General features: G+C 39.3%; 1 protein-coding gene across 4 annotated transcripts in view; it reads right to left on the reverse strand.

Moving 5' to 3' along the window:
* Positions 1-16562, reverse strand: part of KCTD1 (potassium channel tetramerization domain containing 1) — a 289937-nt gene that overhangs the window by 101790 nt on the left and 171585 nt on the right. The gene's annotated exons all lie outside the window — the stretch shown is intronic.

Below are 16562 nucleotides of genomic sequence, written 5' to 3' on the forward strand. Positions count from 1 at the left end.
ACAGGGTTGAAGCCCCCCCAGCCAGTCCTCACCTGTGGGGGGGAAGCTTCACACGTAAGTATTTCCCCTCTCTGTTTCTCTCTCCTTCCCTATGTCTGTCTCTCACTTCCAGAAAAATAAAGACACTGCTGCCCCAAGGACTACCCTGGTAGCAACAAACAAAACTTGGTGGTAGAGAAAACTTTGGGAGAATTCAAGAAGCTCTACAAGGAGTCTGCCCCAAGAACAGGTTATATCCCTGCACATTTGGCGATTTTTTTTTCCTCCCCCAACAATTTTCAAACCAGGAATTTACAATTACCAGTTTTCTTCAGGCTCTAAGGCAACAAACATATTTTCTGTTGAAAGTAGCAATGAGTAACTTGTACTCTAATGCCTTAACAACCTTCTCTCCCCACCCCCACCCCCAAATACTTTCTTTCCTCTGTTCCTTAATGCCTTTGCTTTGGACAGAATGATCAGTACCTTTTCAAAAGCTTTCTCGGTCTAAGAAAATAGCTCATTTTAATAGTGAGCTGCTTTGTCAAGTTGGGTGCTTTAACTAGCTCTTTGCCCCCTCAGCATTGCAGTGGAGAAGCAAAGAAAACACACCTTCACTGATTGCCCAGCAGCAGTGACTTGGGAGGTCAAGGTCTTGGGTGGTTTTGCCCTGTCTTCTCAACTCCCAAAAGAGGAGGGGGAGGGGAAGTTTATATTAAAACGTTTACTTACAGAGAGAAGAAAATTGGTTTTAATGCTTTGAAGTCATAATTCCAGGCCAGTGACTGAAATTTTCTTTTGTCGACAAAAGCTCTCAAACTATAACAAAGCTATTAAGGCCCTATCAAGATCTTCAGAAAGGTGAGACTGAAAAACAAAGTTTTATGTTTTCAAAGAAGAACACATACAAGCAAACATAAACATAAAGAGGAAAGGATGAAGAGGTAGAAGAACAGAGGATTTTTTTTTTTAATGACAGTAAAACTGTTCTGCATGATACTATAATGGTGGATACATGGTACCTAATGCTGAATTTGATGATGTTCTCTTTGTGGGAGTGGGGCTAGTTTACACCGGCTTTGTTGAGAATATAAATTCACTACTCTGAATATAGATAAGTAGTGAATATAAATTCACTACTCTGAATATAGAGTTTATTATAAACAACCGATTTTAAAAGAAGTGAATTCTGGGCATTGGGTGGTATGCAGCGGGTTAAGTGCACATGATGTGAAGTGCAAGGACTGGTGTAAGGATCCCGGTTTGAGACCCGGACACCCCACCTGCTGGGCGGGGTTCGCTTCACAAGTGGTGAAACAGGTCTGCAGGTGTCTCTCTCTCCTTCTCTTTGTCTTCCACATCTCTCTCTGTCCTGTCCAACACCAATGACATCAATAACAACAATAATAATAACCATCACCATGATAAAACAACAAGGGGTGATAAAACAACAAAGGGTGGCAAAGGAAAAATAAAATTTTTGCATTGATAAAAAAAAAAAAAAAACGAAAACCAACAAGGGCAACAAAAGGGAAAAAATGGTTTCTAGGAGCAGTGGATTTGTGGTACAGGCATCGAGTCCCAGCAATAACTCTCGAGGCAAAAATAATAATAATAAAATAATAATAATAAATCCTAATGCCTAGGCACAAGGCATTTAAGATTTCATTTATTCTTATTTTCATTTCGAAGCCTGATTTCAGCACCAGGGCCTGATACACAGATAATGTCTGCCACAGAGTGCACACCTTGCCATGTGCAGGCCCTGGTTTTGAGCCCCCGTCCCACAGATTGTAATGAGGTAACTTTATGGAGAGCAGCACGATGCTGAGATTTCCCCCCTGTCCTCTGTATGTCTCCCACCTTGCTTTCTAAAATAAGGAATGAAAACTCTGGACTGGGGGAGGCCACTGGGGTTCACCTCCTTCCTTCAGCACTAAAACATAAACAGTTGTTTATGTTATTTATTTAATGTTTATTTACTGGCAATACGAATCTTGTAAAACAACTTTTCTCAACAGTAAAACAACAAGAACAAAAAAACTGTGGACCAGAGAGGTGGCTCAGTGGATGAGTTTAGGACTTTTGTGAGATCCCAGGTTCAATACCTGGCACTGAACATGTTACAGACAAGACCAGGTATCACTAACTTTCCCTAAAATAAATAAATCCTTAAAAAAAAAAAACTACTATTGTTAGGAATCATAGTGATCTGTTCTTAGGAAAGTCCAGCAAATAGAAGCCCAACTCAGACTAGACTCTAGAAAATGTCTCTCTCTGGAGACATGCATAATCTTTAAATTTTATTCAAGTGAAGCTATCTGTAGGCCAAGAAATTCAAGGCCTGGCACAATGTATTGAATAGAATGTCAGAGTCTTTCCCTAGTCTAGAAAACATTTTCCAAAAGTGTTCTTATTTTACCTTGCTTTGCTTTCAATAAAATGGGTTTCTACCCTGAATTTGATGCTTCACTTTCTCGTTAAGTTAAAACGCAAAGGATGTGCGAATTTTCCCTTTCTAATAAACTCAAAATGTCTTTTTTTTTTTTTGGGGGGGGGAGCAGACCCTTTAAGGAATCCATATACAGCACAGTGCTATACAGAAGGGGATTCTGACAGCTAGGCTGGGGAAGGTAACACAAGTATCCTGAGTTTAATCTGGGTTGGTCTCTTCCAAGATTTCCGAAAAGTGCATTAAAAATGAGTGAAGCAAGTCAAAGTCAGTCAGTCACTCCACCTGCCCTCTGCATCCTGCCACCTCTCAGTCCTACCTTGTGCTGACCCCTTCAAATCACCATAGAAACATGTTAAGCTGTCTCCCACTTTAAAAAAAAATTATGAACAAAATAAGTAAAAATCCTCTCAAACTTCTCCTCAGCCCTTATCTCTCTCCACCAATTTCTCCACACTCTCCTCCAGTCTCTCTTCTTTCACAGTCGAATCTGAAAACAGCCCTGACGAGCTACTTTTCCTGCCTTTTGCTCACTGCTCCCTCAAACCAAATGCAGTGTGGTTTCTCCCCATCGCCCCTCAAAACTGCTCCTGCAATGACAACTGATAGCCTCTCTGCAGGAAAACCAAAGGACATACATGGAAGGTTCATCATAATTGAAATCTCAGCTGTGTCAAGCAGCACCCACCTCCCCCTTTGGTCCTGACACAGCAGACCCCACACTTTCTATTCCTCCTCTCCTCAGCTCTATGAATAGCCAAGCTGGTTGGGATCCCCTCCTCTTTTCCCACTATGGCTTCTAAGTGGAATATTCACTCTAGTTGGTCTCAAATATCCGCTGTAAACTAGGTGAGCTTTAAAACTTTATCCTCTAGTCCAGACTTTTGTCAAATCTATTTATCTTAGCTGCCTATTCACCATTTATGTCCACTTTATCCAAGCCATGTCTCCTAAGGGCTCACTATAGTCATCCCAGCAGCCCGTTTTAATAGGCAGCATCATGTTCACCATGTCCACTCACTGAACTCCTTACTCGATATCAATCTTTATGTTGTGTGCATTCCACCTCCCAAATATCTCTCAACTACTTTCTCAAAACTCCCAGCTACTACTTCTCCTCACCTCCACTACTACTATCTTGCTTTTTTTTTTTTAATTTCTTTATTGGGGGTTTAAAGTCAACAGCAAAATACAACAGTTTGTACATATGTAATATTTCCCAATTTTACACATAACAATTCAACTCCCACTAGGTCCTCCTCTTCCATCATGTTCCAGACCTGAACTCTTCCCCTCACTCACCCCCGAGTCTTACTTTGGTGCAACACACCAACTCCAGTCCAAGTTCTGCTTAGTGTTTTCCTTTCTGATCTTGTTTTTCAACTTCTGTCTATAAGATCATCCCATATTCATCATTCTCTTTCTGACTTACCTCACTTAACATGGTTTCTTCAAGCTCCATCCAAGATGGAGTGAAGAAGGTGAAGTCACCATTTTTAATATCTGAGTAGTTTTCCATTTTGTATATATACCACAACTTTCTCAGCTTCCTGGTTTTGGCTATTGCAAATTGTGCTGCTATGAACAGAGGTGTACACATATCTTTTTGGATGGGTGTGTTGGGTTCCTTTGGATCTATCCCCAGGAGAGGAAGTGCAGGGTCACAGGGAAGGTCCACTTCTAGCCTTCTGAGAGTTCTCCAGAATGCTCTCCACAGGGGGTTATTATTTTGCTTTTAAATGTCAGTGCCTCTGTCCTTGCTCTAGTTCCATTGCAACACATGAGTCGTCCACATCTCAATTGTTGAGAACTTGCCAAAACAAAAACAAAAACAAAAACAAAAACAAAACAGTTGGATCCTGTCCTGACTTTCTCTGCTTAAAATTCTTCCATACGAGTCCAGACCAGAAGGTGGAACTTAAGGCTTTTACTGTAGCTGAGACACATACCTAACTCTCCATCTTTCTCTTTCATTCTGTGCAAAAGCCACAGACTTTCTAGAATATTTTACAGTGTTCTGTGGTCTTTGCTCCTATACTTCTCTGATCTAAGCCTTCCTTCCACTTGTCCTCTCTATATCTCTTCAAGTTAAAACAGAGAGTAAGTCCTAATGGAGCTTAAGGACCCAGGAAAATAGTATAGTTGAAATAAAGTATCAGCAAGAAGGTAAAACAGAGGTAGGTTTATATTCTTTTATTGACTGCACAGCCCTCTCAAAGCATAAATATTAAACAAACAACAAAACAAACAAACAAACAAAAACCTCAAGGAGGATGTGCCCCAAATATAACAGACACAACTTCCAAAACCATATTAAACAATTGAGAGAATATAGGTTTCATTTTCTATAGCTACAAACAATCAACACGCTATCTGAAGTCCACGACAAAAACCTCAAAAACGAAAGTAGGATTAGTGACATAGTCACAGATAATTCCTAATGCAGGACTTAATACGTCCTAATAGTAAGAGGATTAACACTTAGAAAGTGAGAAGAGGCTAAGCAACAACCACTAAACCCAAGGGGGAACAGCTGGATAGACAGGCATGGAAGAGGGACTCTTCCGTAAACTCAGACTTTTACACTGGGGTTTCTGTGTACTGTCAAGTCCAAGTATTATATGCTCGGTGTGACTCTATAAAGTCAGATGTGTTCCTTTATGAAAGTGCTTTTCCAGTAGCTAGGGAAGAGACCTCAGCAGTAGAACACAGGACTTGTGTGAACGGGATCTTGAGTTAGATCCCTGGCACCAGCTATTCCAGAGAAATATGCTAATTCTTTTACTAATAATTTTTTTTTTAAAGGAGGATCCTTTAAGTTGTTATGTGGTTGGAGAATGAATGCACCAGGAAAAGGCAGAGGAGAAATGAGGTCTATAGGGAAAAGAAGGAAGGAATGGCTAGTAGGCTTATGATACAGAATGAAAGAACAACAGAAGCTGAAAGTCTATCTCAGACCTGCCTCCTGCTCACCCTCCCTGGCTCCTGGGCTCATAACCTCCAACCAGATCTAAAAAAATCTCCTAAGACAATACTAACATACCCACATTTAACTTGGTTGGTGATTTTTTTTTTTTTTGAGGGGAGAGAGTGGTTCCCACTATGTACTGAGATATTAACAGAACAGATTTAAATTTGGAACATATGCAGTAGAGAATTTGACAGTCTTTATAAGGCATTTAACCCTTCAGAGCACAGCAGTGAACCAGGCATTACACTGTAAGTACGCAATGAATATTTTGTCTTAAAGATTATTTATTCATTTATTCATTTATTAATGAAAAATATAGGAGGAGAGAAAGAACCAGACATCACTCTGGTACATGTGCTGCTGGGGACTGAACTCAAGAGCTCATGCTTGGGAGTCTAATGCTTTATTCACTGCGCTACTTGATGAAATGTTTTTAAAAGTCTGTGGGTTTTTTAACTTTATGTGTTATTGGAGAACTTTTTAATTCTTAGTCTTTACAGTTAAAGGCTTAGCTTTCATTTTTTACACATTAAACACAAACAAGGATCCCACTGTTTGATGCCACAGAAAGCCAAACAGTTACATATCACATTGTTTTTTAAATGAAAGGAAATTGGCTTTGTGGTATAATCAGGATCGAGACTATAACTAACTCACATTAGAACCCGCAACCCTCCCCAGCCCCTCAAGGAGCGCTTGCCTTTTACACAGGTGGGACTGGAGGAGAGTGGGAAAGTCAGGACCTGGACTGGGGGAAGGTGGGAAGGCCTCCAAATCTTGTTTCCTATTACTGTACCTCTCAGGACAGAGCCCATCAGAAAGGGAGGGTCAACAGGACTCGGAGGTGGGGATGGATTCCTCACAACAGTCTCTTTGTCCTGGAGGCAGCTGTGAGGCCTTCACTTCAGGATCATATCAGACAATATAAACTCAGTTCTCCAGGGATCCTGCCTCAGAACAAGGACTGAATATTTGGACCCTTCACGCTCAAGGTTCAAATACCTCTAGGCATCTAAAATGTGCCAACACTGTACCAGACCATGGGAAGAGAGTGTGAGCAAAAGTGACAATGTTCTAGGAACAGACTCAAAGTTAGGGTGATAAATCATAGAAATGTTCACTCTTCAAATATTCAGCCATTATTCTGTGAAGGACAACTCCGCGTATGGTAAATTAAAGATAAAAATAATACTAAGTCAATTAGAAAATTCAGTCACAATACATTAAGTTGCAATACATTAAGTCAGATATGTTATTTTAAACACTCAAGTTCTAAACTTTATTTGATAGGACAGAATTTTAGAGGGAAGTGGTAGAGACAGAGAGACACCTGAAAACAAATTTCACCACTTGTGAAGCTTTCTCCCTGCAAGTGGGGACGGGGGCTTGAACCCAGGTCCTTGTGCATTGGAATGTGTGCACTTAACCAGCTGTGCCACCCCCCCCATCGCTAGATATATTACTTTACATGTGACATTGTCAAATACTGAATAAATGTTTTGCATATATCATATACACAGTTTAATATATATATATGTATATGTATATATATTTGCCCATCAGAAATGTCAACTCAACAGAGACCCCAGTACATTTCATATATGGAATCAGACCATAATTCTGGCATTCATAGCACTGGGAATTGAACCAAAGGAGTCACACATCCAAGTTCTGTGCTCTACCAGGTGAGGCACACCCCAAGCTTTGGTCTGTTTGACTGTAAACAGCCTTAACTGATAGTGGAATTTGCATCAAAGACAAATGAAGACACTAAAACAGAACTTTTAAGTGTACTTCAACTGTAATCTAATATACAGGTACCTGATTTTTACATTTTTGACTTATAGACTTCTTTTGCCAAGGTCGACGCAAAGATTTTAGCTAGGAAAGGAATTCTAAAGGTCACTTGATTGGCATTCCAGAAATAGGTATTCCAGAAATAGCAGTCTGACAGAGAGAAAGCCCTCCCATAAACTGGTTAAGGAGAGTTTGAGAAACATCCAGATAAGTAAGGATACAGTTTACCTTTAACCAGCAGTTGCCAGCAGATCTCCCTCTGAAATGCCAATCCTGGGATTTCTTAGTATCAAAATATGGACTAAGAGTTTCACAAACAAGTATCTATCTTTGCTAATGATTTTTCTTGATTCCCTCAGTATACATCAGCAGCTTATTTTAACAGGAGAGGAAGAAACACAGGGAGAGGCAGTTTGGGGATGTATATACCTGAAGAAAATCACCCCAGGAACATATTTGAATGACATGGGAGAACCATGTCCAGGAAAAGTATCACACATGACTAGTGAGAAAGGGGTCTAGATAACCATGAGATTCTTAATCTATGAATCAGGGCCAACTCCAGACTCTGGACTGGATTTGAATACTCCACAGCCATTACCTCACCCTCGCTAACAAACTGAAGTAGTTATTCATGTGGCTGTGTATGTGGTTTAGAGACAGACTACAACACTTTTGTAAAATCCACAGTCCCTTCTTTGGTACTGAATATGTCCAGAGTGATGCTGGGGCTACCGTTTTCTCTCAATAAATTAAAAAATGAGTAAGGAAAACCGCTCATTGGTAGAGAGCAGGACTTGCATGGCCAACAGTCCTGGTTTGACCCCTGTACCTTAGTAGACCTAGGACTTCTCTCTCTTCCATATGACTTAAATAAAAAACTTTTTTTTAAATTGAGCTCAGATGTGTCACTCACTTTGCATTCTTAAGAATGGAATTACAGTTCTAGAACTAACACCTATGCTATATAGTTTAATTAGGGAAACTCGAAAGTCTGATATGGCTTATCCAATGGTAACAACTTTTGTTTAGAAGTGCAGATCAAGACAGTCATGCTCCATCTGCTATGAGTTCACACAAAACCCTACTTGTGATAAATGCTCCGTGTGAGTGGTACAGTCTTCTATATGGGTGAGATCCCAATGATGCAAAAGATGACACATTAGGGAGAAATTTCCCTGAGTTACTTCATTCTGTTTTAATAGATAGTATTCATGATATCTCTCTATTGAATGTCAAGTCCGGAGGATATAAGACCTGCCTTGTTCTTTACTGGGTTGTCATCGACCAGAACATAATAGGTGTGCACCAAAAATCAACTGAATAGGCAAGTGAGAATCTTGGGATACAGTCCTAAATTGGCTAATTATCAACTGTATGACTATACTTCCTGGGGCAGGCTTTCTGGACTTTAAGAGTTCTTAGGAATGGAACTATAGTTAACATCTTGGTGGAATGATGCACACTATGTACTCACAGTAACATGTCACACATGTATGTTTGCTATTGGATTGTTCTTGAGGATGTTGCTCAAGAATGAGATTACAGCCCTCAAGAAAAACAATGATATGTCATGATGCAGATAATGGTTATTAACTGCATTTCTAAACAAGCTAATATACACTGACACTAAAATGTGAATGGTCTGGTGGTTTCTGTCACTTGAGAAATTTAGTATCTCACTGGTATTACAATGTTTAAGGAGCATTGCAGAGATTCAGTTGTATAAGTTCACTGCTTATAGTTAGAGAAAAAAAATCAAAGAGTATATTTTTGAAAGGTTCTTTCTTATTTTGGATATATAGAGAGAAATTGAAAGGGAAGTGGGAGACAGAGCAGGAGGGACACCTACAGCACTGTTTCACTGTTCACAAAGCTTCCCCCTTGCAGGTCAGACCGGGGGCTTGAATCCAAGTCCTTGCACACTGTAATGTGTATGTTTAACTAGCTGCATCACCACCTGAGCCCTTAAAGGATTATTTTTAATGAGAGAAAGAATAAGCACTTAATTATGGCAGATACTGCTAGGGATTGAACCTGGGTCCTCATGTTTGCATGTCCAGTAATCTACTGCTGTGCCATGTTCTGACTACCAAATTGTGTTTTTTAAAGATGGTAACTTTACTGAATAATTAAGACTTACACTGCCCATAGTTGTAATTCCAACTGTTTTCTGCTTAAAATTCACATAATCTACAAAGAATCTCTAAATATTTACTTAAGAGTTATTGATTTTATTAGCAAGAGAGAGAGAAGACCACAGTATTTCCCAGGTCACAAGTTGTGCCAGGGATTAAGCTGGGCCCTATGTATGTGAGACAGGATTTCTACCTGCTGACCCATCTCCCTAGGCCATTAAACAGTTTGAGTAAGGTATAATTCATCAACTACATCATATAAATGATGAGAGAATACAGAGCACTGCTCAGCTCTGGTGTATGGTGGTATGGGGTATTGAACTTAGGACTTTGAAGCCTCAAGCATTACAATCTTTTTGCATAACCATTATACTGCCCTCCCCACCTCTGGTTTCATTTTTAATTTTTTAATATTTATTTATTCATTCCCTTTTGTTGTCCTTGTTTTATTGTTGTAGTTATTATTGATGTTGTTATTGTTGGAGAGGACAGAGAGAAATGGAGAGAGGAGGGGAAGACAGAGAGGGGGAGAAAAAGATAGACACCTGAAGACCTGCTTCACCGCCTGTGAAGTGACTCCCTTGCAGGTAGGGAGCCAGGGGCTCGAACTGGGATCCTTAAGCTGGTCCTTGCGCTGTGTGCCACCTATGCTTAACCCACTGCGCTACTGCCCAACTCCCCTCTAGTTCCATTTTTATATTTTAATGGATTACACATTAGCTTCAAATAGGAATAACCAGGATTTAATATCCATCCTTCTCTAAACTTCGGTTTTAATTATCTGTCTTATGGTTATGGTTATTTTATTCTTAACACAGATATGGATATCCAACTGTTTCCTTTGGATATTTACATTCTTTTACTTGTATTTATAAATACTTTGAAAGGTTTTAAACCCTCTGTCTTAGTTTTAAATCTGGATATTGAGGTTCAGCTGAAAAAAAATGTATGGTATCCTTTTGCTTTTCCATCAGCAGATCTCTAGCCAGCAGATCTCTCTCTCTCTCTCTCTCTTTCAGACATAAAAACACAGAGAGAAAGACACCAGAGCACCAAAGCTTCCTTCAGTGTGGTAAGGGCTGAGACTAAACTTGGCTCATGCCCATGACAAAGCAAACATACCATCCAAGTAAGCAATCTTGTTAGTCTACCAATAGAAAAATTAAAGTAGCCAAAACCTGAAAGCAACCTAGGTGTCCAACAACAGATGAGTGACTGAGAAAGTTGTGGTCTATATACACAATGGAAAACTACTCAGATATTAAAAAGTGAATTCACCATTTTCAACCCATCTTGAATGGAGCTTGAAGAAATCATGTTAAGTGAAGTCAGAAAGGGAAGGATGAATATGGGATGATCTCATAGACAGAAGTTGAAAAACAAGATCAGAAGGGAAAACACTAAGCAGAACTTGGACTGGAGTTGGTGTATTGCACCAAAGTAAAAGACTCTGGGGTGGGGTTGGGGGGAGAGTATAGGCCCTGTAACAGGATGGCAGAGGACATAGTGGGGGTTATAGAAAACTGAAAAATGTTATGCATGTACAAACTACTGTATTTACTGTCTATTGTAAAACATCAATCCCCCAATAAAGAAATTAAGAAAAAATGAAAGTTATTTATTGAGCACTTACTATAGGGTTTTATTATTTAAAAACAAGAAACACCAATAGGCCCACTGTCTGCACATAACAGACCCATTTTCTAAACTATGTAGCTTACCTAGGGCCATACAGGTTAATTATTCACATAACTTTACTTTTGTTAACTTGGCCTACCCTAAGGTAAATGTTATTAGAACTGGGAAAAAAACAAAACAAACAAACCAACCAACCAGTTAGTTTTGTTCCAAACTTCATTAATGCCGAAGGAGCTCAGCTACTTAACTTCCCTTTCCCATACACTCTTTTCTCTCATGTTACCAGAGTAACTTTTCTTTCTTGTGTTATCTGTTGTCACCAACAAAAGGTCTACATTTCTGTGGTGGTACCTTGCCCAAGATACTTTTGCAGTAAGAAGTCAGGTGACCCCAGGACAACAGAATGTGATTCATCTGCCTGTTCTGGAGGGGCAAGATGTGGGGCCAAAAGCAGCAGCAAAGACAGAGCCTCTGCAGGAAGGCCTGTCATCGTGTGCCAAGAGGTAAACCCTAGTCCTATAAAAGCGCCCAGGTATTATTAAGCATTTTTCTATTTGTCAGGCACTTTATAGACACTTTTACTGGTTCTTTTTACTAGCCATAACTCTGCATCAGAACTGTGCTCACTTTTTCTTTTAATTAAGTGCTCTAAGTGGAAAAAATTGAAGGCCTTGGGGGGCAAGTCTTCAACTGCCAAAGAGATAGAGAACCAAAGACCTTCCACCTTCCTTGAGTGGACATCTGTGCTGGGAGGAGCCAGGCAGCTCTCAACCACTGCAGAACAGGATAGATCTATGAGGAACCCCATGCTAGATTAAAAATTACTCTCAGATCTAGGATGTAACTCTGTGGCAGAGCATGCCAAAGTTCTCAATTTTGCACAATAACTACTTTTTTACAAGTAAGTCCCATTCTCAGTATTTTTCCTGTGGTTATCTGACTTTTCTGTTCTTACATCATCATTCACATCTCCACAGGTGATTCTAAAATGCTTTAAGTGAAATAGCAGTTCAGTGATAGGATGAGATCTATGATTCTTGATAGTCATTTTTTTTTTTTTTTGGCCTCCAGGCCAAAATTATCACTGGGACTTGGTGCCTGCATTACGAATTCATTGCACCTGCGGCCATGTTTTTAAGAGGATAGAGAGAAATTGAGATGGGAGGAGAAGGTATAGAGGGAGAGAGAAAGACAGATACCTGTAGACCTGCTTCACTGCTTATGCAGTGATCCCTCTGCAGGTGGGGAGCCGGGGGCTCGAACTGGGATCCTTGTACTTAGTACTATGTGCATTAACTGGTTGCACCACTGCTCGGCCTCCTGATTCTTAATATTCTTAATTAACTAGAAAAATAATGATGACAGCATGGGAGACATACCTGGAACTTTTCTGCTTTCCTACCTTTTACATCTCTTATAAAATGATCCTGAAAACAGTGAAGTCACGAGCAAGTCATGAGTCTCCTAGCATCAACTGTTTATTTAACAGATGGGTATGTGGAGCCTGAGAAGTGACTCTGTGGTAAAGTGTATGCTTTTCATGCATGAGGTCCTGGGTTTGATCCAAGGCACCACAGGGGAAACCTCTGGACAGCACAAAGGAAAAGAACAGGTAAAATTCTATGGCTGACAGAGTGGTGCTTTACAGTACTTAAAGGAAAAAAAGGGGGCACATGCATGAACACCAAGCTGAGAGGAAAAGAAAATGAAACTAGCGCAATCCGCTTTCTAATAGTCTTTTTATACTTTTATTTAGGTCTCTGTCTTTCTACAGCAATATATTTTCAAAACATTACCTTGATGTATTGAAAAAAAATCTGGGTTTATTTTTTCCCCTGGGGCAAAACTCTAGGTATATATTCAAATGGAATATCTGAAATCTGCATATAGTTTTATCACCAAGAACATCATAAAACTGAAATCAACATTTCAGATGAGCTGACTTACTTAACACAATTATTAATTACTGATGCCAATTCATAATTAGTAGCATTAGTAAATTCTGAAGCCCACAAATTTATCATCAGGACTACAGTAGTTAAATATTACAAACATTTGAAAGGCACACTGAATCAGAGGTAGTAAGTCCCTGTACTGCCACATTGTGACACATTAAAGACAAGTCATAAGAAATCATTCATAATAATAAAAAAGCCATTAATGGTCAGAAATATTGCATCAAAATATCCACCGATAGCTGATTCTGTAACTACTATTTAAAACAAACATCAGGCGCCTCTACTTTAAGTGAAACTATTACTGATTTATACTGACTTCAAGATAGAGTATTAGAGAATTAGAGCAAACTCCTCTCTACTTGCTAGAAGGGAAGGTGCCCGTTCTCTGAACCATTTAATAAAACCAATTATATCTTTAAAAAAATATGGTCCAATTATGCATTATGGAAATATAAATACTCTATCATAGGAGCTAACCACACATAGGCCCTACCTGAAGAATACTGAAAGTTATTCCTACAAAGAGCTTCATAATGTTTTTATAAGTTCAGTAATATGACTGCTTCCATACACCCCAACATTCCAAATGAAATCTGATTTCTTATAAAAGTTGTTGATCTCATTCTAAGGCAACTTTTGCGAAGTCACTGGAGTTTGGACAGCATATGTCATTTCACCTTCCCTTTAGTGGATCTCAAAGTCTATTAATAAGTCAATTAGACTTAATTTTAGACTTAATATTAATAAGTCTCCTGGCTCTGCATTCCCTTTACTTGTTCCTGCCTATGTCTGGTCCAAGTGTCTTGTTTATTAGCCCAGAACTGCTAGAAAGCTAGGAATAGTGAAATAGTTCACATTTCTTAAGTTAGATTCCTTAAAAGCTCATGGCAAGAACCTCAGCAAGTTTAGGTATTTGAACTAATTAATACATAATTTAAATAAACTCACCTTAAACACTTATTTCTCAAACTACAATAACAAAGTGTGAATCTATAATTTCCTCATGTTTCGATTTACATATACCTAGCATATATTTATGTACATATATGCATCTGTATAGATTCACAGATTATCTATGCACATTTTGTCTAAATGGGAGGTGCAGCAATCTATAATTATTTTTATTTGTTTGTGAAATCTATAATTATTGAATCAGAATATATCTAGTACAGAAAAAGAGAACATATCTAGCATACTTACTAGCTAGGTTCCTGGCTTGTGATGGAAACGGTCCAAGTGCCGTAAATAACAGTTTTGCTGTTGTTGTGGTGAGAGGAAAGATGAGGACTAAATAGTGAGACACCTGACTGAACTAGGGATATGGAGTAAAGCTAGAAGTTGATGATTACAAGCTTCCAAACCCGTCTTGACATTCTAATTTGGTAACTGAATTACTCACAAAAGAAGCGACATTTATCACTGTCATCCTTTGGCATTCCTTTCTGAATTCTTCTCCCTTTTCCCCCCAGAAGCCTACAACCTAATGCTCTCTTAAATCTGTCAGCCCTTTCAGGTAGCACATTTTTACCTCCTTCCTCATAGACCAGATCAACACGCCCATTTCCAGGGTTCACTGCCAGGTGACCAGGGAAAAGCAGTAATTCAAAAGTGTGAATTTAGGAAAGGTCTGCATTACAAAAATGGTTCTTGAATGTTTAGATTCTGATGGAGATGGGACTGCTTGTGTGAGAGCAGAGAAAGGACTGGTGAGATAAAAATAAGTAAATTGAAAAGAGATACATGCACTGAACTCTTTCCACTGCAAATCAAGATGTGGTAAAAACAAAAGGGCCAAGATGAGTGAGTTCTAATACTACTGTCAGTTTAATGTCCACTGTGTTTTATACAGTATCTTTTTGTTCACTTTGGAAATTTTTACTAAAAATTGCAAAAAATAAATTAAAGTATTGTGCAAAGATGTAAGGTTTTTTGAAACTTGAAATACATTAATAAATAGACTTGATGGAAAAAAAAATAAGTAAACTATCCTAGCTGCATCCTCCAAGTTTTTTTTTCAAGGTTTCTTCAAGCCCCCCCATTTCTCAACATGGGCTCTCCTTCCCATCCTCACAGTGCTGCTCTATACCTCTGACACATCTCTGTACAACAAATACCAAAGAGAGCCAAATTCACTGACTAGGAGAACTAGCAGGGACAGAATTGTTTGCAATCACTTAACACCAATCAGAAATCTCAGAAGGCACTGAGTTTCCACAGAGAGGAGGCTCCCATGGAATTCCCAAGATAGCCCAAAGGCAAACTGCTGTAATTAAAAAAACACTCCAAGGTTGTGTAGTCAAAGGAACCCTCCTGCACTGCTGGTGGGAATATAAATTGGTCCAACCTCTGTGGAGAGCATTCTGGAGAACTCTCAGAAGGCTAGAAATGGACCTACCCTATGATCTTGCAATTCCTCTCTTGGGAATAGATCCTAAGGACCCAACACACCCATCCAAAAAGATCTGTGTACACATATGTTTTTGGCAGCACAATTTGTAATAGCTAACACCTGGCAGCAACCCAGGTGTCCAACAACAGATGAGTGGCTGAGAAAGTTGTGGTATATATACACAATGGAATACTAGTCAGCTATAAAAAATGGTGACTTCATCATTTTCAGCCTATCATGGATGGAGCTTGAAGAAATAATGTTAAGTGAGATAAGTCAGAAAGAGAAGGATGAATATGAGATGATTTCATTCACAGGCAGAAGTTGAAAAACAAGAACAAAAGAGAAAACACAAGTAGAACCTGAACTGAAGTTGGGCATTGTAGTAATCCTAGAACCCTTCCTTGTTCATCGGCTATCTCAAATGGCTATGTGTAGACCATATATAGAGAGGCTCATTTTCTGTTAAAAAGACTTGACCCCAATCACTGCCCACCCTCTCGTAAACGAATAGCAAGAAGAGAAAAAACTCTTACATATCTGAAAACAGAGTCCAAAACATTATAGAGCTTAAAACTTTGAAAGTTTGGGGGCTGAGTGGTGGCAAACTCAGTTGAATAAGCATGTTACTATGTGCAAGGACCTGGGTTCAAGCCCCTGGTCCCTGCCTGAAAAGTGGAAGCTAAATGATCAGCGAAGCAGTGCTGCAGGTGTCTCTTTCTCCCCCTCTATTTCTGTCTTATCAAAATGAAATAAAATTTTTAAAAAAACTTTAAAATTTCCTTTTTCTACTATGATGCTCACCTAGTCAATCAAAAAAGGCTTCAGTGTGATGACCATTAACCTGTCCATCCTTTAGAAACACCCAAGTAAGGACAAGAACTGAATTTTGCTCCTCTGGAAGAGTGGGACTCAAGTAAGAGTGGTTTAACTGAATTCATTATCTTTTAAAATTTTTTTAAAATATTATTTATTACTGGATAGAGACAGAGAGAAATTTAGAGGGGAGGAGGGGTAGGGAGAGAGACAGAGAGACTCCTGCAGCCCTGCTTCACCACTCATGAAGCTTTCCCCCTGCAGATGGGGACCAGGGGCTTGAACCTACATCCTTGCTCACTGTAATGTATGTGCTTAATTAGATACGCCACTGTCTGGCCCCCTGAATCCATTCTCTTCAGAACACCAGTAGCATTAAATAAATAAAGGTCTGTGACTTAACGTTTCCAATCCTAAAACTACA

This window comes from Erinaceus europaeus, chromosome 15 (genome assembly GCF_950295315.1).
Source record: "Erinaceus europaeus chromosome 15, mEriEur2.1, whole genome shotgun sequence".
Taxonomy (NCBI): domain Eukaryota; kingdom Metazoa; phylum Chordata; class Mammalia; order Eulipotyphla; family Erinaceidae; genus Erinaceus; species Erinaceus europaeus.